A 23,231-nucleotide genomic window follows, 5' to 3' on the forward strand; every position below is an offset into this window, starting at 1 on the left:
GCGCGGAATGTTAAGTCGTGATAGGGCCGATGAACTAAGTTCTCGCAAAAATAAGATCATATGTTGTGAAGGCTGTCCTGGGATGCGAGATGTCAAAACACTTGGTATGTTGGCAAGTGCTGACATTTGGCAACTGAGAACACGTCACGGCTTGTAATCAGTGCGCCTCTGGCAGCTGTGAGGAGGAGATTTATTGTGCAGGTTCCCGTGCCATGTGGCCATGTTTTGTCTAGTTTAAGGTGCATTAACCCGACATAGTGGCCATCAGAGATGTCCAGGAGGGTTACTACAAGAGACGATATTGCAGCAGTGATTGCATTGTACAAAGCGAACCATGTACTGAGAGAAATATCGGCTCAGACTGGTGTGGCATTACGAGTTGTTCAAAATCTTGCCAAATGTTTCCGTGACCTTGGAGAGGACGAGTTACCAGCTCCATTATCTAAGTCTGGTAGGCCTAAATTATTGTCTCCACGGACACTTAAGGTTATTTCTCGACGAGTTCGGTCCAATCCCTCACTCACAGCACATGAAGTGAAAGAGAGAAACCCCCGTTTTTTGAGTCACGTCTCGTTACGTTGTGTTCAACAAGCCCTGCACGATGACCTGGAATTTAAGAGCTTTCGTGCCCGCCGTAAACCTCTGTTGACAAAGAGACAGAAGGAAAATAGAGTGAAATTTTGCAAGAAATACGAAGTGTGGGATTTAGAGACATGGAGGAGTGTATTATGGTCGGATGAGGCTACGTTTTCTGTGACTGGGAGTAATGGAGGGAGGGTGTACCGCCCGCCCCACTCAGACGCGCACCTCCCACAGTACACTGTTAAGCACCCTGCCTCGCTTATGGTTTGGGCTTCCTTTACGTATTATGGTGTTGGTGAACTAGTAATCCTCCCTAAGAACCAGATGATGAATCAGTACAACTGTCTTGAACTGCTCAGTGATTTCTTACCTGAATCATTTGATAAAGCTAAGGCAAGCCTTTTCATGCAGGACGGTGCCCCATGCCACACTGCTAAAAGTGTCATACAGTTGCTCAAAGACTGTGAGGTACCTTTCTTCAATGACTGGCCTGGCAGTAGCCCAGATCTTAACCCAATAGAAAATTTGTGGTCCATTGTTAAGCGTCGTCTGCGCGACGCTGACACATCATCAATCCCGAAGCTAGAGGCAGCCATCAAGGATACCTGGGCTAACTTGCCACCTGACCTCTTGCAAAACCTTGCTGACAGTGTTCCTCGAAGGCTAAAAGACTGTCTGAAGCGCAGAGGAAACATTACAAAGTATTAATTGAAGTGGTAAGTGTTACTTGACTTTATTTATATAACATAATCGTAAATATCAATATTTTTCAGCACACGAACTAACATTCCGCGCAGACTGTATGTACAGACATGTACACACACACACACACATACATATGCTCACATACTATACTCTTCACCTCTTAAATTTGGTGAGAGAGGCCAGGTCCTGCTTGCTCCTGTTCCTAGACATCAGAAGTCTGCTCACCAATTGGGGCTTGATCATCCCATCCCTTTCTCATGACTGTAGACCTGGGCAGCTGCCTCTGTTACCAGTTAGACACACCTCTCCACACTCTGAGTAGGTGAAGGCCATTCTGGCACCTCCATAGGCCTGTGCACAAACTGCTGGACTTGAGCTGTGGTGAGGGAACAGGTGAGGAGAGGTTTAGTGGTCCCAGTAGTCCAGTCTATCGGCTCTGACAGCTTGGTGGCATCTGGGTTATGTCAGGTGTTCTCCTGGGCCTGACAGAGTTGTCACCAATCTGTGTCTCCTCATCTCCCTCCACCCTCAACTTCAGTATCCTGTCCACTGCCTCTCTCCTCTTATCCTCCACCTCACTGCACAGCATGGCCTGCAACACTGCCTCTGGGTGTGCATACCAGGCTGACCTCCTCACAGTGAGCATCACTGTGTCCAGCACTTTCTTCTTCTGACTTCTCAGCAGCTCCAGCTGGTACAAAATGTGCCTGGGCCCCTCCACCCAGCTGTGGTTGACTTTGATGATGTAACAGGTAGTCAAGTACACCCCCAGTATGAACTCCACTATTAGCTTAAATTTCTTCTTGTGCTTCCCTCTTAGTCCATACTTAGACACCCACAGTCTACACTACAGTACAGTACAGTACAGTACAGTACAATACAGTAAAGTACAGTACAGTACAGTACAGAAAAATACAGTACAATACAGTACAGTACAATACAGTACAGTTCAGTACAGTTCAATACAGTACAATACAATACAGTACAGTACAATACAGTACAGTACAGTACAGTACAATACAGTACAGTACAATATAGTACAGTATAACACAATACAATACAGTACAGTACAGTACAATACAGTACAGTACAGTACAGTACAATACAGTACAGTACAATACAGTATAGTACAGTACAATACAGTACAGTACAATACAGTACAGTACAGTACAGTACAAAAAAATACAGTACAATAGTACAGTTCAGTACAGTTCAATACAGTACAATACAATACAGTACAGTACAATACAGTACAACAATACAGTACAGAACAGTACACAGTACAGTACAGTACAGTACAATACAGTACAGTACAGGTACAGTACAATACAGTACAGTACAGTACAATACAGTACAGTACAGTACAATACAGTACAGTACAATACAGTACAGCACAGTACAGTACAGTACAGTACAGTACAGTACAATACAGTACAGTACAGTACAATACAGAACAGTACAATACAGTACAGTACAGTACAGTACAGTACAATACAGTACAGAACAGTACAATACAGTACAGTACAATACAGTACAGTACAATACAGTACAGTACAGTACAATACAGTACAGTACAGTACAATACAGTACAGTACAGTACAATACAGTACAATACAGTACAGTACAATACAGTACAGTACAGTACAGTAAAGTACATTACAATACAGTACAGTACAATACAGTACAGTACAGTACAGTATGTCTTTTTAATTTAATGATGTTCATGTTCTCTGTAAATGGTTCTTATATTTGCTGCCTGAACTGATAAAAGATATGTAAAGTAAATATAACTGTGCCTTTAAACATAATCATAACAAAAAACATATTGTACTTTTTTTCCTGTGATGTTGTTTCTGATCACCAATAGGTTGACCTTAGCAGAAGTACAGTACATGAATTGTACAGTAGAGGGAATGATTATATAGGAAATCCCTCAACTTGATCATCGGGTGAGGCATCCTCCAGGATCTATAATCTTGTGTACGGTACAATAACAATTGATGTACACCCACTAAAAAATTATTCGGGACCCGTGTCATATTGTATCAAGCCGTAAGGGTGCTGAATAATATTTTATTGGTTGTACACCTGTATGACTATGTACACCTGTGTGGTCGTGAACATTTATATAAACATGTACAACCACTAAAAAATTATTTGGCACCCTTACGGCTTGATACAATATGACATGGGTCCCGAAATTCTTTTTAATGGGTGTACAGGTGCTCCTCGACTTAAGAACGTTCAGCTTACAAACTTTCAGAGATGCAAACATCATCTCTGAGGGCGGGGAGGGGGTTACCTGCCAGAGCAGGTGTTTATGTGGACGAGACTATTTTGAAAAAAATTGCAGATAGAACAAACATTACCTAAGAGGAGAAGAGTGAGCCAGGTTTTAAGGCTGTATTAAAGGGTATAGCTGTACTAAATATCCATAATCTTTTTATTTTTTACAATATGTTTGGTATCTACAAGAGTAAAGTTGGACTTACAAACAAGCTTCAGGAACATAACTCGTTCGTAAGTAGAGGAGCACCTGTACAAGAAATAAATCTAAAGGAAAATTTTGAGTCGGATATACTGTACAGTATACACTACTGTATATTGCAGTTTTTGCTAAATAATTCATTTTATATCATAGTATATCCTTAAAAGATAAAGAAAATCACTCTTCCTAGGGACAGCTGGCCACTAAATGGCAGGCCAATCTAAAGTGACCATATTCCTTGGAGTTAAAAGCGGGACATACTAAAAATCATGAAAGAAAACCCCTACAATCCATACACCAACACTGATTATACTTGACCCAAAACCAAAACAATTGTACATCACAATGGTATTTACCGACTCACCTTCTAATGCTCATACTTTTCACTGGACAAGATTAGTTTTAACATCCCTGGAGTTGATCTTAACATATTGTACAACTCCAGACAAATTTCCTTAAAGTTAACTTACGTGACTAGTAAGGCTTTGAGGCAACGTCCGGACTTTTAATTGTGATTTTTCAAATGTCCACAGTTTGTTCATTTGTTTATCCAGTTCTGATAAGGCAACTTGTGCAAAGACATTGAATGGCACATCTAAATTTTGGCTAAAAGCATTTCTGAAAGATTTTTGATGCAGTCATTAGATTGGAAGCTTTGATTCTCTTTGATTTTATGGTAGACCCACAAACCCTCAACAGCAGCCACCTCCAGATCCTAACTGATAAAGGACGCACTTTTAAAAGGCAGTGAGTGTTTTGCTAGACGAGGCACTGACATCAGCAGCTTTGAGTTTCTGTGAGATCAGATCTTAGCAATATCATTATACTGTATCCACCATGTGTAAAGCTAAATTCTCTCACATTTCACACACCCTACATCACTTTCTGTCTTTGTTTTTGTAACAAAGGGGTATCTTGACTGCAGGGAGGAATTAAAAGTACACTTTTGCTTGGGCATTTTCTCAACCAAAATGAAGAAAAACTGTCCAGCATAAAGATAACTTTCCTAATTTTCTGTGCGTGTCACGCGTGTAATGCTCCAAGCGGCTTGACCAGCACGGAGGATTCAGTGAGCAGCATAACTTACAGTTGCAGTTTTCTGCCTGTTTTTGTAAATTTACTTCTTTTGTTGATAAATATTTTCAATGTTTGTACAGTTTATATCGAGAATTATAATGCAATATATGATATACTACTGTGACATTACAGCGCACTTTTTATATCGGTAAATGTCTTTAAACGAAGAATACCAGATGTATCACATAATATATGGCATCTATGCATGCAGCCAGAACAGGACAGGAATCATATAAATTTGGAGGGCTAAGTTGCCAAACATTACTTTTATTGCCACTGCCAACCTCCCTCTCTCTCAAAAACGTTTCAAATTTCTTTTGTCAATATTTATTCTTTTGTTAATGAAGTGGGACATTTTGGGACTGTATGTATATTATGTATGCTGGATTATGTATTATGTATGTATATTATGTATGTGCTCCATTTATATTTATTCAGCCTAGCTAGCAGCGTGTGGCAATGTTATTACCATATCCCACATGCTTAATTAATGTGCCTGGCGACGTATGGAAGCTGCTAATGTATCACTTGCCATACGTCGTCTATAGCAGTTGACAGGAGCCTAGCTGAGGAGTGCTACCCCCCCTCTGTGTACATACTCTTATCCAGTAAACCGAACCTACAAAACTATACAGGTGTTTGTGTTCTCTCCTGTATATAGAACTTATTACCCAGAACACCTAACAGGGACAAAGTCTGAAAATGTGGGACATTATCGGGACGCTGTCAGAATGTGGAACGCTTGTTGAAAAATTGGGACGTCTGGACATCTTGGGGCCAATTGGAGGCCTCAAAGTAAAGTATGGGAGAAGTGCTTCCTCCTATATACTTTCCTTGGTCATGTCAGTCACCATGGCCAGCGGCCAAGAGTCAAAACAAACAGCCAACACAACTTTTCCCGCCATTTAATCAGTGCCATCTACAGAGTAGTGGCCAGATGCACACACTACGGGGATCTACTGTACATTAAGTAGCTTTAAGATGCTCTTCCTTATGTATACTTTCCTTGTAAACCCCTCTGAGACATGACTCCTACCACTACCATACTTTACAGCTAAAACAAACACTCCTTATCTTCTCCTGAAACTGTCACAAAACCAAAAACTTGTAAGGTAATGTGAGAGAGCCTCAAGTGTACCCATATGTCAGCATAACAAACATTCATATTTATATAAGACTGTGAGGATAATGACATACAAAATTATCTTTCAATGCATTTCATTTACTTTCCATCACCGATCATTTGAACAAAGGCAGACACTGACATTACAAGCATAGGGCTGCCCCATTCACACCAAGTGATTCAACAGGTCAACTAAACTTCAATATGTAATCTATCTGCTTAAAAGGTGAACAAGCTTTATGTGAATCCATTCCATTTTCTGCCATAATACTGTGAACTACACACAAGTTACATCCCAAGGCTGAACACATGTGATGGGGCATTACTGACAAGGCTCAAACCTCTTATCTCACATTTGGTTTTTAAAAATATATCATGGATTATTACAATGCAGTACAATAATGTCTGACACTACAAACAAACCCAACCAACCTTACAAATTTTAACGGCATATAAGACGAACGGCCATATAAGATGCATCCCCCATTTTAGCAAAGAGTATTTAGGAAAAAACACAAAAAATGTGTTTTCTTAAAATAATAAAGTACCAGTAAATGTGAGGAATAAATAGAAGTAATACCAATAAATAAGTTACAACAAAAAAACTATATTGTTAAACAAGTAAATAAAACCCAAATGAAAGTTTAACACAGTGGCTATTTCCAAATACTCCGTGCTTTACCATTGCAACGGAGACCCGCAGGGACGCTATGTCCACCGATCCCCTAGAAATGCACCCCCCCCCCCCAAATACTCTGTGCCCACAACTTCACATATAGGACAAAGAACGATTTTTTGAGCCATTTTTTCAGACAAAAAAGTGTCTTAAATGCTGTAAAATACTGCAAATATCCGAGAATAGGTTTATTTAGTTCAGGTTGGACTAGTTGTTCCTTACCTACAGGTGTATTATTGTCTATTATGTGCACAGAGCTGAATCCTGTATCACACCAAAGCCTTGCACTGTGTCAAGAGCCTGGTGTCATGTCATGGTCCTGTGTCATGTCCTAGTCCCATGTCACGTCAAGACCCTGTGTCAAGTCCTAGTCCCGTGTCATGTCAAGGCCCCACGCCATGGTAAACCTTCCCATCTGGTGTCGTCTCTTCATTAGTGTCAGATACGGGAAAAACGACAGTACAGTATTCTTACATCACATACACAAATTACTATTATCAGCTTGAGTTACACCCACTGAATGTTGTAGTGAATATTGGAGCCTCAGACACAGACAGGAGACCTAACATTTGGGAGGGACATCGCCCACTACCAGCCACCACCTTTCTTCTTCTTGCCTCCACTTTTCTTCTTCTGCATATTGCGTCTTGGTCCTTGTGACTCTGGCTGGGGGCTGATTACTGCCTGAGCTGGCTTATGCTGCCCAGCTGTCTTGGTGATGTCGCTGTAAACAAAAATACCCATCAGTGATAATTTAAGGTACATATTTGCTCTTAACATTAAGTTATTCACTCACTGGTAAATTCACTAATTAGCCTCACACTCCTCCCAGCTATGTAGAGTGAAACAGAAGCACCTCATGACCCTCACACTCCTCCCACCTATGTAGTGAAACAGAAGCACCTCATGACCCTCACACTCCTCCCAGCTATGTAGAGTGAAACAGAAGCACCTCATGACCCTCACACTCCTCCCACCTATGTAGTGAAACAGAAGCACCTCATGACCCTCACACTCCTCCCAGCTATGTAGAGTGAAACAGAAGCACCTCATGACCCTCACTCCTCCCAGCTATGTAGTGAAACAGAAGCACCCCATGACCCTCACATCCTCCCAGCTATGTAGTGAAACAGAAGCACCTCATGACCCTCACACTCCTCCCAGCTATGTAGTGAAACAGAAGCACCTCATGACCCTCTCACTCCTCCCAGCTATGTAGAGTGAAACAGAAGCACCCCATGACCTCACACTCCTCCCAGCTATGTAGTGAAACAGAAGCACCCCATGACCCTCACACTCCTCCCAGCTATGTAGTGAAACAGAGCACCTCATGACCCTCACACTCCTCCCAGCTATGTGAGTGAAACAGAAGCACCTCATGACCCTCACTCCTCCCAGCTATGTAGTGAAACAGAAGCACCTCATGACCCTCTCCCTCCTCCCAGCTATGTAGTGAAACAAAGCACCTCCATGACCCTCACACTCCTCCCAGCTATGTAGTGAAACAGAAGCACCTCATGACCCTCACACTCCTCCCAGCTATGTAGTGAAACAGAAGCACCTCATGACCCTCACACTCCTCCCAGCTATGTAGTGAAACAGAAGCACCTCATGACCCTCTCCTCCTCCCAGCTAAGGAGTGAAACAGAAGCACCTCATGACCCTCACTCCTCCCAGCTATGTAGTGAAACAGAAGCACCCCATGACCTCCACTCCTCCCAGCTATGTAGTGAAACAGAAGCACCTCATGACCCTCACACTCCTCCCAGCTATGAGTGAAAAGAAGCACCTCATGACCCTCACACTCCTCCCAGCTATTGTAGTGAAACAGAAGCACCTCATGACCCTCTCCTCCTCCCAGCTATGTAGTGAAACAGAAGCACCTCATGACCCTCACACTCCTCCCAGCTATGTAGTGAAACAGAAGCACCTCATGACCCTCACACTCCTCCCAGCTATGTAGTGAAACAGAAGCATGACCCTCTCACTCCTCCCAGCTATGTAGTGAAACAGAAGCACCTCATGACCCTCTCACTCCTCCCAGCTATGTAGTGAAACAGAAGCACCTCATGACCCTCTCACTCCTCCCAGCTATGTAGTGAAACAGAAGCACCTCATGACACTCTCACTCCTCCCAGCTAGTGTAGTGAAACAAAGCACCTCATGACCCTCACACTCCTCCCAGCTATGCAGTGAAACAGAAGCACCTCATGACCCTCTCACTCCTCCCAGCTATGTAGTGAAACAGAAGCACCCCATGACACTCTCACTCCTCCCAGCTATGTAGTGAAACAGAAGCACCTCATGACCTCTCTACTCCTCCCAGCTATGTGTAGTGAAACAGAAGCACCTCATGACCCTCACACCTCCCAGCTATGTAGTGAAACAGAAGCACCTCACACCCTCACACTCCTCCCAGCTATGTAGAGTGAAACAGAAGCACCTCATGACCCTCTCACCTCCCAGCTGTAGTGAAACAGAAGCACCTCATGACCCTCACACCTCCCAGCTATGTAAGGAAACAGAAGCACCATGACCTCTCACTCCTCCCAGCTATGTAGAGTGAAACAGAAGCACCTCATGACCCTCACACACCTCCCAGCTATGTAGTGAAACAGAAGCACCTCATGACCCTCACACCTCCCAGCTATGTAGTGAAACAGAAGCACCTCATGACCCTCTCACTCCTCCCAGCTATAGTGAAACAGGCACCTCATGACCTCCTCACCTCCCCAGCTATGAGGAAACAGAAGCACCTCATGACCCTCACACCTCCCAGCTATGTAGTGAAACAGAAGCACCTCATGACCCTCACACTCCCAGCTATGTAGTGAAACAGAAGCACCTCATGACCCTTCTCACTCCTCCCAGCTATGTAGTGAAACAGAAGCACCTCATGACCCACACTCCTCCCAGCTATGTAGGTGAAACAGAAGCACCTCATGACACTCTCCCTCCCCAGCTATGTAGTGAAACAGAAGACCTCATGATCCTCTCACTCCTCCCAGCTATGTAGTGAAACAGAAGCACCTCATGACACTCTCACCTCCCAGCTATGTAGTGAAACAGAAGCACCATGACCCTCACACTCCTCCCAGCTATGTAGTGAAACAGAAGCACCTCATGACCCTCTCACTCCTCCCAGCTATGTAGAGTGAAACAACACCTCATGACCCCTCTACCTCCCAGCTATGTAGAGTGAAACAGAAGCACCTCATGACCCTCCACACTCCTCCCAGCTAGGGAAACAGAAGCACCTCATGACCCCACACTTCCCAGCTATGTGGTGAAACAGAAGCACCATGAGCCTCACACTCCTCCCAGCCATGTGTAGTGAAACAGAAGCACCTCATGACCCTCACCTCCCAGCTATGTAGAGTGAAACAGAAGCACCTCATGACCCTCACACTCCTCCCACCTATGTAGTGAAACAGAAGCACCTCATGACCCTCACACTCCTCCCAGCTATGTAGAGTGAAACAGAAGCACCTCATGACCCTCACACTCCTCCAGCCTACTCCATGGTGAAACAGGCACCCCACTTGAGCCCTCACCTCCTCCCAGCTATGTAGTGAAACAGAAGCACCTCATGACCCTCTCACTCCTCCCAGCTATGTAGTGAAACAGAAGCACCTCATGACCCTCACACTCCTCCCAGCTATGTAGTGAAACAAAAGCACCTCATGACCCTCACACTCCTCCCAGCTATGTAGTGAAACAGAAGCACCTCATGACCCTCACACTCCTCCCAGCTATGTAGTGAAACAGAAGCACCTCATGACCCTCACACTCCTCCCAGCTATGTAGTGAAACAGAAGCACCTCATGACCCTCACAAATCCATTTATTGTCAACTCGTTTAAATGTAGACTTGAGCACTGTATGGATGGCAAGTGACTCTGACCAGTATATGGAGTTGCCAGCTAACACTTCACCTCTACTCTTTTAGGTGCCCTTATTAACTTTTAAGGCTATTAATGATAATTCCTTGATGTACAATCACTCATAAGAGAAGGTTCTTAGATTTATGCTCACTGACACAAGACTAGACTTCAGTATGCAGTACAGTACAGGGTATATTAGCACTTTAAATGATTCATAATACAATATTTTCTTTTTATCCCTTGGGGTTCGGGCTATATCCCCGGTATATTCGGGAACATTTAAAACACAAATAAAAATGCAATTCTAGTCTTAAAAACTTTCCATAAATTATATAAAAAGGAAATAAATAAATGTCCTTACCACAGGTTGATAACACAGGGACGAGGAAGAGTCTCGTGTGTGTGTGTGGTGGGAGGGGGGTCACACAGGGTGGTGAAATGCATCTAGTATGGCAGCATTATGTTAGTGTTAAGGTGCAAGCACTGCTTGCTCTCTCTCGCTTTCAGCTGCCGCCGCTGGCTAGCCCTTGTCGTTAACAGGGAAGCAACTAGCATAAGTCTTCCCCTGCCAGTACACAGCCTCCTCACCATGAAGACTCCTGCTGTGCCTCCTTGTTGCAACACACAGTAATTGGGTGCCTTGTGGGCCCAGGCTAGACCAGCAGGGGATCTCGGAGTAGCAGTGAACCCCAGAGGGAAGGCGCATAGGCCCACTGGCATGTGGACACATCCTGGCGCCTACCAACCACCGTCCCGCTGCCTTGCAGATTAACCTTGGCATGTATAAGGCTATGGGAGTAAACCCCAAACAAAAAATCTGCGGTGGAGCCCCGCATCAGGCAGACATGCTTACAGAGCTCCAACAAGACCCCAACGGTGGTGTAGGCGGAAGAGGTGACCACCATGGAAACCCAACGATTACACCGGCGGACGAAGGCAATGCCTGATGGACAGGCTACTAAGGCGAAACCCAACAAACTGGGCTATCGGCAGTCCATTGCGACTTTCCCTCTCCCCAGTCGTTGCAACACTTGCACCACTGGTTCAGGAAAAGGGAAAGCCAAGATGTGTGGTTGCAGCCCCTGCTCCTGCCTCACCACATAAATCAACTCACACGCAGCCATCATCCAGTTCATCATACTTCTCATCATCAAAACCCCTATACCCCCAAAAGCGCAATGGCAACGGGGACAGGCAAAAATGACTGCAAGGAGTTTCTAGTCACAACTCTGCACATGGGCAGCACATATAAGATGGTCGTTTATGCTCTGGGATCTAGGCAGCAGTGCAATCCGGTCCTGTCTGTGCGACTGAACATCCCTTTTGGGGGAGCCACTCTGCTCACCCCACATGGGGAGGGGGGCTAGAAAAGGTGCCCTAAACATAGCCTGCCTAAAGAACCAACCTGACTGGGCAACCGCACCCAGTAAGGTCATCCTTATGCAGTCGAAAACACAACCAAAATCACAGATCCAAACAAAAACAAACCATACAATCTCATATGTTCGCTGCATGGAATGTCAGGACCCTTATGGATACTGGCATAAATGCGAGTCCTGAAAGAAGAACTGCCCTTTTGGCACAAGAGCTGGCTTGGTATAACATTGATATAGTAGCCATCAGTGAGTCCCGGCTCACAGAACGGGAGTCTGGCTACACCTTCTTCTGGAAGGGTAAGCCTGCTGCGGAGAGAAACCGCATTTATGGAGTTGGCTTTGACATTCGCCAACGCATCCTACACAGGCTAACTGAAATGCCTATTGGGATCAGCGAGCGCCTCATGACGCTTCGAGTCCCACTGAATCACTCACACCATGCCTTCTTCATCAGTGCATACGCACCAACACTGGATGCAGAGGATGACATCAAGGAGGCCTTTTATGCCGACCTCGACAGAGGGCTAACCTCTATCCCCAGAGAAGAAAAGGTTATTCTCCTTGGTGACTTCAATGCTAGAGTTGGCAGAGATGCTAATATTTGGCAGGGAATCATAGGGAGAAATGGACTAGGTAAGTGTAATCCCAACGGCCAACTCCTCCTCAGCAAGTGTGCTGTTCACAACCTCACTATCACCAATATCTTGTTTAGGTACGCCGACAAGTTCAAGGGTTCGTGGCAACACCCATGATCCAAACACTGGCATCTCATTGACTACATCAGTGTCAGGGAAAGAGATCGCCCTGCGTGGCTCAGACCATTGTGACACTTATCGACTTGTCAGATGATAAGTGTCACAATGGTGACACCTGTCACCTTTCTGCCCTTTACTTATAAGAACTAGTTTCCTCTTCTGTATGGGACCAAAGCAAATGTCGGAGGCGGACGTAACTGTCGCCCAAGGTACGGAACACTATGACGGGTAACAGACATTGTTGCATCTGTGCTAGCCAGTATCAAAATTGCACTAGCTGTGAATATGCGAGAAACAACTGACCATGTGTGGCTTGCAGAAAGGAAAACAATTGTCGAAACCCACATGGCAGGGAGCCGACGCAGGAGGCCACAGTGGTTTTCGCCGGGACCCAACCGCCCGATGATATCCTAAATGATAGCAGTGAGTCTACTCAACCTGAAAATGTAATACAGTGGTCCCTCGGTTCACGAGCACAATCCGTTCCAGCAGGTTGCTCGTTAACCGAAAATTTCGTTAACCAAAACCACTGTTTCAATGGGTGTTTGGGTAATTGGTTCCAGCTCACCGAAAATTGCCTAAATTCAACAAAAAAAGGTAGAAAATTACACTTACTTTGAGGTGTGTATGTAGAAGGCTCCCGGATGATGATGATGATGTGAATTTGAAGTGGGAGGTGGAGGAGGAGAAAGGAGAAGAGAAGGAAGTGGAGGTGGAGGAGAAGCATTTTACTGCTTCTTGGAAGGTGAGTCACCTTCCATGAAAATGTCAGGAACCTCTGGACTGAGATTCTCCACCATGAACATCCTCTCTCCTTCTTGAAGTGGAAGGCTGAGGGCTAGCATCTTGTTCCCTCTGCCTTTTACTGAAGAAAGTGTCAATTGTAGTCTGTGGAGCATCTCTCCTCCTCATCATTAACTTATGTTTAAAGAAGGAGACCATTGTGTCCTCAACATGACACAAAGTTAGTTCAGACTTTTCCACATCTGGGTGCTTTGAAGCCAGTTCCCTGAACTTCTCCCAGTAGTAAATAACATCTTTCAACTCTGAAGTTGACATATGGTCATCACTTTCAATTTCCTCCTCACCACTGTCAGCCTCTACCTGTAACATCTCATCCAGTTGCTTCAAGTCATCAGGAGTAAGTTCCTCCTCATGAGACATCACAAGCTCTTCCACATCCTCCTCCTCCACTTCAAGACCCAATGACTGACCAATGGACACAATCTCCTGGTCCAACTCTGTTTCTTCCTCAAATCCCTCAAAATCATGGACTACTGATGGCCACAGTGCTTTCCATGAAGAATTGAGGGATCTAGTGGAGACTTCTTGCCATGATGCCAAAATCAATTTTACAGCCTCCAGGATGTTGAATTGTGTCTTCCAGAACTGTTTCAGTGTTAGTTCAGGATCAGTGGAAGTTGCCTGATGACACCTCCTAAACATTTTCTTCATGTACAACTTCTTGAAGTTGCTGATCACATTCTGGTCCATTGGCTGTATGATTGATGTAGTGTTTGGAGGCAAAAACAACACTTTCACAAAGTCAAATTAATACTCCAAAGTTCTGGCAAGGTCAGGCTCATGACCAGGAGCATTATCCATGAGGAGAAGAGCCTTTAAAGGGAGTTTATTGGTGGTTAGGTAGCTACTGACAGAAGGGCAAAACACCTCAACAGCCCATTCATTAAAGAGCTGTCTTGTCACCCATGCCTTACGGTTGGACTTACAATATCCAAGCTTTGTTCTTCCCACTTTTTGTTGCTTGAACACCCTGGGGTTTTCAGAGTGGTAGACAAGCATAGGCTTCAGTCGGAAATCCCCTGAAGCATTGGCACCAAGCAATAGAGTGAGACGGTCTTTCATGGGTTTATGCCCAGGTAAGGAGGCTTCATCTCTGGTGATGAATGTTCTTTTGGGCATCTTTTTCCAAAACAGCCCAATTTCGTCCACATTGAACACTTGCTGTGGAAGATAATTTTCTTCATCCACCAGTTCTTTAAAGTCCACTATAAATTTTGCTGCTCCTTCCTTATCAGCACTGGCAGCCTCACCATGCCTAACAACACTAAAAATGTCACTTCTTTTCTTAGAAACTGAATCACCTTTCATCTGTTTTTCCCTAATCCAGATGAGAAGTAACCTCTCTGTTTCTGCAATTAGGGATCTACCTTTAAACACTGGTAGATTTGTCTCTCACTTTCACTTCTTTAAATTTGTCTTTCTGTGCAAGAATTGTCGACACAGTTGATGTCGACATGCCATATTCTTTGCATAGCGCATTTGTTCTAATGCCTTCTTCATGTTTTTTAATAATTTCCTGCTTAGTTTGGATTGAAAACGCTTTTCTTGATCTCTTAGGCCTCATGCTGGATTCAAACAATCTCAACGCGTGATTTTTAAAGTTTAAACTAGCTGTAAATAAAGAATATTTTCTTTAAAATAACACTGCACTGCGCTATACAGTATATTGTCAATATGTAAAATAAATTTCAAAATGACCAATAATTTGCTTGGAAACACAGAAAAAACGCATTTAGTTGAAGAGAGTCTCAAGCAAGATGTTACCTCCACTGAAAAGAGAGAGAGAGACTAACGCCTGTCTGGTGTGTTAACAGGCTGGAGGGCACGCCAGAAACTAGTTTCTTTACCTTCAATTATGTTCAATAATTGTTAAAATGACTAAAAAATTTAATATTAAACTTTTAAAATTATTGAATAGTATAAACTTGTTGATATTTACTAAAACATTAAGGAATTTAAGCCCTAGAACCGATTACTGTATTGGCGGACTAATACTACAACTGGTTGACCGCCAAGTGCAAGCGAAAACATGTTCAGGTCGGCTCGTAAGAAACTCGTTAATCGAGGGATTGCTCGTTAAACGAAGTTAAGAATCTTATGGAAGGTAACTCGTTAACGGAGGGAGCACTGTACTAATAAACTCAGCTCCAATAGTAGCAGATGTCCACAAGGTGAATGAGAGACAGCCACCACAGTGGAATGGCATGTCGATGGAAAATGCGGACATATGGGTTAAAGAAATGTACTAAAAAATTTTCAGGTGGTCGCCAGCTAACCTGTTTGAACCACCCAAGTGTGCGGCCACCAAAGAAATGATTCGGGAGATGACTCGCCTCATAACTGAGTACACTCAGGACTGCTTCCTTGCCCCTTTGGCTCTTCAAATACTGGCAATAATACCACATCTATTCTGTCAGAGGACACACACAAAGACTAAGCACAAAGAAAATTCGGCAGCAATGAAAAGAAGATTGACAATGTGGCAGAATGGAGCCCTTGATGATCTCCTATGTGAAGCAAGAACACTGCAGGAGAGACTAAAATCTACAGGAGACGGAAAGCAAAACACCAATGACGTTGCAAGAAAGTTTGGAAACAAAATGCGTGTGGGAAAAAAGTGTCTTTGGCGGTAAGAAAGGAATCTTCCAGTGGGGTGATGCCAATAAACAGAGATACACTAAAACAACTGAAAGAAAAACATCCCCCTGCAAGTGAAGACGAAGGCATAAGGTTCCAGGGTGACTATATCCCACCAAACGCTGTCATGTTCGAGAAAATAACAGGAGGGATGGTGTGGAAAAAGGCACTGAAGACTCGAGGAGGTGCCAGCCCTTCAGGTCTGGATGCAAACGGGTGGAGAGTCATCCTCAGCACTAACAAGTTTGGTGCTGTAGCAAGTGATCTCTGCACTGCTATTGCCGAACTTGCAAGAAAGCTGGCAACCTCGTGCTGCCAACACCTCCATGCTCTGACGGCCTACCACCTCATTCCCCTGGATAAGAATTCAGGATGTAGACCTACAGGTATAGGGGTGGGGGAAGTGCTGAGGCGGATCATCGGAAAATGCATAATGGAGGTGGTAAAGGATGATGTCAGGGCAGCAGCAGGGAACCTGCAAATTTGTGCTGGTCACCAGGCTGGAGGGGAAGGTGCCATTCATGGCATGAGAACGATATTTGAGCAGCGTGATTGTGAGGCCGTTCTCCTGGTGGACGCTTCAAATGCATTCAACATACTTAACCGCAAGGAAACACTGCACAATATCAAGATCAAGTGTCCAAGCTTTGCAATGTATGTTGAAAACTCCAAAAGGAATCCATCAGACCTTTATATAGTAAACAACAAGGCTCCAAGAGGTGATACCATCATACAGTCAACCGAGGGAACAACGCAGGGGTACCCTGTTGCAATGGCAATGTACACAATAGGCCTATCCATACTCCAACACACAATAAAATTTGAAACAACTGAGGTCAAGCAAGTGGCGTACGCTGGTGACCTTACAGGAGCAAGAAAAGTGGAGGACATCAAAAAATGGTGGGACCTGGTAACATCATGTGGTCCACAAATAGGGTACCACCTAAACGCCAGCAAGTCTTTCCTCATTGTGAAGCCAGAACATTAGGAATGGGCAAAGGAGGTGTTCGGTGGAAGTGAGGTCAAAATAACAAAGGATGGCCAAAGACACCTAGGTGCAGTAATTGGCACGACGGACTTCAAGAACGAGTACGTAACGGGAAAGCTGAATGAGTGGGTTAGGGAAATCCAAGCTCTGTCTGAGATTGCTAACACAGAGCCACATGCGGCTTTTGCGGCATTCACCCATGGAGTCAAGCATCGCTGGAACTACTTGATTCGCACTATCCCTGATATCGGACCCCTCCTCCACCCTCTGGAAGAAGCTATCAGCGTCAATTTCATTCCCATGCCATTGAAACACCCTCACTCAATTCCAGCAGAAAGATCACTCCTTGCACTACCACCGAGCCTGGGAGGAATGGGATTGACCACATAATAGCTCAGAACGCAACAGGGAAGGTGGATACCAGTGAAGTAAACAAGATTTGAATGTCCATTACGACAGAACGACAGCACAGCCAAAGTGATAAGTTGCAGCAACTGTTGCTGCAAGTACAGGCATCCCCCGCATTACGGAAGCCCGGGTTACAGAATTTCGCTCTTACGGAATTTGTAAATTATGACCAATAATTTCGCGTTACGGCCCGTAAATCCGCCCTTACGGAAATTAGGGTAAATTTTAACAAACACAAGGCCTCACACATGCCATTCAGACTGACAGACTTGACAAGTTTCACTAACCATAAAGACAGTTGAAGCTTTAAACATCACTCACAATGGATCTTGAATATTCCAACTGTAATCAGACATACCTAAGTTGCCTCAACAATTGCAACCCCAGTTGCAATATCAAATTCTGTGTCACTACTAAAAAATAATAGTCCCTGGTGCACTCTTAAGATTATGAGAAAACGGACGACTCAGGAGTGCTGAAGTGAGAGAAAACAGACTCCTATGATGGGGCACTCAAATAAACAAACATACACATAGCTGTATAATGCAATATTATGCAATATTAACCCCTAAATTGGTGTTTTAAGAAGGTATATCATAAATTATTGAATGTACTGTATTGTATGTGTTTATAAATGTTTATTTTCATTAATAAAAGTGGTTGAATTACTTTTTTGGGGCCGAAAAAATTCCTTAGGAACGCATCTCCAGTTTTATAATGGAAGTCAATGGGAAAATAGGTTTCGCGTTACGGAATTTCGCGATAAAGGTCAATTTTCCGGGAACGGAACCCTTCCGAAACGCGGGGGATGCCTGTACCAGAGAATTTGAAAAAAAAGTAGCTATAGTGCAGGAGGTGGGCGCCTCGAACTGGTTAACTACGTTACCGATAAGGGCAAATGGTTTCGGTCTCAATAAACAAGAATTTACAGATGTCAATGCTCTAAGGTATGGTAGGCCAGAAGAAGGTTTGCCCTCCCAATGTATGTGTGGCTCTTCCTATGACGTCGATCACGCCATGGTGTGCAAAAAAGGGGGCTTCATATGCATGAGGCATGATGAAGTAAGGAATCTCACAGCAAATATGTTGAAGGAAATCTGCCGTGATGTCAGGGTAGAACCGACTCTCCTTCCGTTGGACGGTGAGATCTTCCAACATAGAACTTCGAACACATCCAACGAAGCCCGTGTTGACGTCAGTGCTCGAGGATTCTGGACGCGGGGACAGCGAGCCTTCTTCGTCATCAGGATTTTTTATCCCATGGCCACATGTCACCTGAATTTAGCTCTGGATGCTGCACACAGGAGGAACAAGAACGACAAGATAAGGGCATACGGGGAGAGAATTCAGAACATTGATCAAGGCAACTTCACTCCTCTAGTGTTCACAACCTCTGGTGGGATGGGACCAAGTGGAAGATGCTTCTACGCCAGACTCGCGTAGGTGATATCTGAACAGAAGCAGCAGCCCAGAAGTTATGTTACAGCCTGGATGAGATGTCGACTGTCCTTCTCTCTCCTTAGGTCGGCTTTGCTCTGCCTCAGGGGAACGAGAGCATCGGCCCCAAAGCCAACAACAGTTGCAGATATTGACTATGAGGCAACAGTCACTGAATGCCGCATAGATCTGCGGCTCAACTAACTCAACACAGCTAGGGTAGCTACTTATGTATTAGGATATTTAATATTAAGGTAATAAAATGGTGGCAAAGGTATAGCTATTGGGGGAGGCTGGAGGCCTATATAAAAAAAAAAGTGGTGGTAGTAGTAGTAGTGGTGTGTGTGATGCAGTAGTACGAGGTAAATAGCACTAATTATTACTGCTCCAGTAATTGATCACAATACTAGACATATGCTTGGGGAGTAGAAATGTTTTTTTTTATAGGTTAAGGAGGGGAAAGGATGGAAGGCATGCTGGGGCTCAAGGCACAGCCAGACATGAGGGATAGAGAAGTCACAACATATAGTTGTGGGGGGAAAGGTTGGAAAGGAAGTTTAATGAGTTAAACAGAGGGGGACGACACCCCTTGTTTTACATATTACAGAGTTTGTTGGCTAACTAAGCTAACCTAGGATTAATTTGAGGTTGCACAATGGTTACTTTGGTTGACAGAGACTAGTTTGATTTTACAATTACATACATTCTTTTTTTTTTTAGGAGGAATAGCCCACCCAGGCACAGGTCATCGACCCACAACAGGGCGGCAAATTTTTTTTTATTAAAATCTTATTAATAGATTGTGACTTGTTAAATGTGATCTTATATCATCTAAGTTTTAATCTAAGGTGGATCACTCTGGCGGACATAGATGGGTCGAGGGTTGGGTTGTTGAAGTGCGGGCAGACTCCGGGGCCACCAGGCGTGGGGTCTCCCTCCATTGATGTCTTCCCCGCGTAGGTGGTCTGGACTGTGAGGGTCGTCCAGAAGCTTGTCCCAAACCTTCTTCCCTAGGCGATGGAACCTGAAGTTGAGGGCCTCTGTTTTATTTCTTATGTGGATGGTTTCCACTGTCTCCTGGTAGGGTGGCGCTTGGCCACTGGCTGATCTCAAACACTTGTTTTGGAAGCTCTGTAGTTGTTGTAGTCTAGTCTTCCCGAGTGTGACGAGTGGTATAGATGGGTACTCCAACACAGGCCTCACCAGCGCCATGTACAGGTGAACTTGTATCTTCTCAGGCATCAGTTTAAAACGCTTTAATTTGCCTGCGGCGACTTTGGCTTTATTTAGTCTGTCCTTCACGTGGGGAATGATGCCCGTCCAAGAGATGATGAGGCCGAGCAACCTGCCTTGTTTAGAGCACTTAATTTCTTAGTCGACGATCATCAATGGGGCCGGCTTGAATTTGGTTATGGGTATGACCTCGAATTTCGTTTTTTGTTTGTTTTTATTTTCCATTTATTTTCATACTCCGAGATATCCTCTAATGCCCGAGCAGTGAGTCGCACCATCCTTGCCGTGGACCTTCCTGGGCAGGTGACGATCTGTGTTACATCGTAGGCATACATGACGTACTCGCTGGCGACGATTGGGGGTGGCAGGTGAGCCGTGTAAAGGGTTGGTGAGAGACAAGAGCCCTGAGGCACGCCGCTCGAGTGAGAATTACTCCCCACAATGTTCTTGCATCTTGATTTTGGCTCTGTGGTCCATAATGAAGTTGCACAGCAGGCGCGTCAGGTTTTCGGGTAGCCCAGTTGTATGATCTTATACTGCAGCCCCACGTTAATAATGGTTGTATGCATTAAAATAAGTCTTCAAATGATTCTTGCTTCACAGAAAGTAACACTGCCTAATTCACTCTATAAATAGTTAGGCAGTTAGAGACAACGCATGAGAGCATTTGTGGTGCCCTTGACTCTTGCCATCGTCCAGTGTAGCAGCAAAGGGTATGCAGTAGTATATCCTGTACTGTACAGATGTTAGTGTATGAGTTTAGAAAAATATGTCCTGGATATGAGGGAATGCACAATAAACTAGCCCTTCTGTCTCCATCTGGAAAACTGAATATCAAATTTGCATACAAGAAAATAATTGATGTGTGTACCATGAGTGTAAGCAACTGTGATGTGAATAAAATGAATACAGAAGGGAGACAGGAACAGGTTAATATAATCTAGCATGGGCAGTTAATGGAGACAGTGGGTGTATAGAAGGAGAGAACCATGTTGAGGGAGGTAAGGATGGGGAGGAAGTGGGTGTACAGAAGGAGAGAACCATGTTGAGGGAGGTAAGGATGAGGAGGAAGTGGGTGTATAGAAGGAGAGAACCATGTTGAGGGAGGTAAGGATAGGGAGGAAGGGGTGGTAGAAGGAGAGAACTATGTTGAGGGGAGGTAAGGATGAGGAGGAAGTGGGTGTATAGAAGGAGAAAACTATGTTGAGGGGAGGTAAGGATGAGGAGGAAGTGGGTGTATAGAAGGAGAGAACCATGTTGAGGGAGGCAAGGATGAGGAGGAAGTGGTGTATAGAAGGGAGAAACTGGGCAAGGAGGGGAGGTAAGGATGGGAGGAGGAAGTGGGTATGAAGGAGAGAAACTATGTTGAGGGAGGGAGATGGAGAAGTGGGTGTAGTGAAGGAGAGAACCATGTTGAGGGGAGGTAAGATAGGAGGAAGTGGTGTATAGAAGGAGAGAACCATGTTAGAGGGAGGTAAGGAGTAGGGAGGAAGTGGTGTATAGAAGGAGAGAACCATGTTGGAGGGGAGGTAAGGATAGGGAGGAAGTGGGGTGTATAGAAGGAGAGAACCATGTTGAGGGGAGGTAAGATGAGGAGAAGTGGGTGTATGAAGGAGAGAAAAACCATGTTGAGGGAGGTAAGGATAGGGAGGAAGTGGGGTAGTAGAAGGAGAGAACCATGTTGAGGGAGGTAAGGATGAGGAGGAAGTGGGTGTATGAAGGAGAGAACCATGTTGAGGGAGGTAAGGAAGGGGAGGAAGTGGGTGGAAGGAGAACCATGTTGAGGGAGGTAAGGAAGAGGGAGGAAGGGGTGTATAGAAGGAGAACCATGTTGAGGGGAGGTAAGGATGAGGAGGAAGTGGGTGTATAGAAGGAGAGAAACTGTTGAGGGAGGTAAGGATGAGGAGGAAGTGGGTGTATAGAAGGAGAGAAACCATGTTGAGGGAGGTAAGGATGAGGAGGAAGGGTGTATAGAAGGAGAGAACCATGTTGAGGGAGGTAAGGATAGGGAGGAAGTGGTGTATAGAAGGAGAGAACCATGTTGAGGGGAGGTAAGGATAGGGAGGAAGGGTGAAGGAGAAACCATGTTGAGGGGAGGTAAGATAGGGAGGAAGTGGGTGTATAGAAGGAGAGAACCATGTTGAGGGAGGTAAGGATAGGGAGGAAGTGGTGTATAAGGAGAGAACCATGTTGAGGGAGGTAAGGATGAGGAGGAAGTGGGTGTATAGAAGGAGAGAAACCATGTTGAGGGAGTAAGGATGAGGAGGAAGGGTGTATAGAAGGAGAGAACATGTTGAGGGAGGTAAGGATGAGGAGGAAGTGGGGTTAGAAGGAGAGAACCATGTTGAGGGGAGGTGAAGGATGGGGAGGAAGTGGGTGTATAGAAGGAGAGAACCATGTTGAGGGAGGTAAGGATGAGGAGGAAGTGGTGATAGAAGGAGAGAACCATGTTGAGGGGAGGTAAGGATGAGGAGGAAGTGGGTGTATAGAAGGAGAGAACCATGTTGAGGGGAGGTAAAGGATGTAGGGAGGTAAGTGAGTGACACTTACAACTTGTCAGCTGCTTCACTTGATACACCTTGTGTACCCTTCCATAACGCCCTTCACCCTCCAGTCCTTCTTTCACGGTAACCTTTACGCTGTTGGTCCAGCGCTGACCGGGCTCTGCCTGGACGTTGGGGTTGTAGTTCTTGGGAAGACGAGGCTTTCGCTTCTTTCTTTCTTCTTGTCTTTTTAATATCTGTTCCAGGTGTCCTGTTAACACATCAAACAATATCCACAGACTGTATGTTTATTCTTTAAGTTGTGTAAGAAAACTATAGTCAATAAGGACTGACAGACAACAATATGAAAAGGATAAACATAAAAAGTGACAGAGGGAGTGGACTCACGTGGCAGACTTGGGCGATGCCGACGAGAACCTTCTCGCGCCTGTTGGACTTTCTTGAAGTACCGGTGACCCACAGATGCCTCCAGTCCGTCCCCGTCCACGTTACCCACAATGCTACTGACCGGCGGAAGTTGCCGGGACAGTCTCTGAGCTGCGCTTACGTCATACT

At 44.7% G+C, this 23,231-nt stretch overlaps 2 long non-coding RNA genes across 4 annotated transcripts; both read right to left on the reverse strand.

The window, feature by feature from the left end:
• Nucleotides 1–6,053: 6,053 nt before the first annotated feature.
• Nucleotides 6,054–22,794, reverse strand: LOC121856710. The gene is made up of 2 exons (XR_006087026.1): nucleotides 22,723–22,794; nucleotides 6,054–7,375 (listed from the first exon to the last, which is right to left on the reverse strand). It is a non-coding gene; the product is annotated as an uncharacterized LOC121856710 (long non-coding RNA).
• LOC121856712 lies at nucleotides 9,404–10,253 on the reverse strand. 3 transcript variants are annotated; one of them, XR_006087027.1, is made up of 4 exons: nucleotides 10,206–10,253; nucleotides 10,014–10,155; nucleotides 9,741–9,789; nucleotides 9,404–9,423 (listed from the first exon to the last, which is right to left on the reverse strand). It is a non-coding gene; the product is annotated as an uncharacterized LOC121856712 (long non-coding RNA). The 3 variants fall into 3 exon arrangements; XR_006087029.1 differs by lacking the exon at nucleotides 9,404–9,423 and having other exon boundaries at nucleotides 9,729–9,742; XR_006087028.1 differs by lacking the exons at nucleotides 9,404–9,423; nucleotides 9,741–9,789 and adding an exon at nucleotides 9,954–9,968.
• Nucleotides 22,795–23,231: the final 437 nt, after the last annotated feature.

Source organism: Homarus americanus, unplaced genomic scaffold (genome assembly GCF_018991925.1).
Source record: "Homarus americanus isolate GMGI-L3 unplaced genomic scaffold, GMGI_Hamer_2.0 scaffold41606, whole genome shotgun sequence".
Taxonomy (NCBI): domain Eukaryota; kingdom Metazoa; phylum Arthropoda; class Malacostraca; order Decapoda; family Nephropidae; genus Homarus; species Homarus americanus.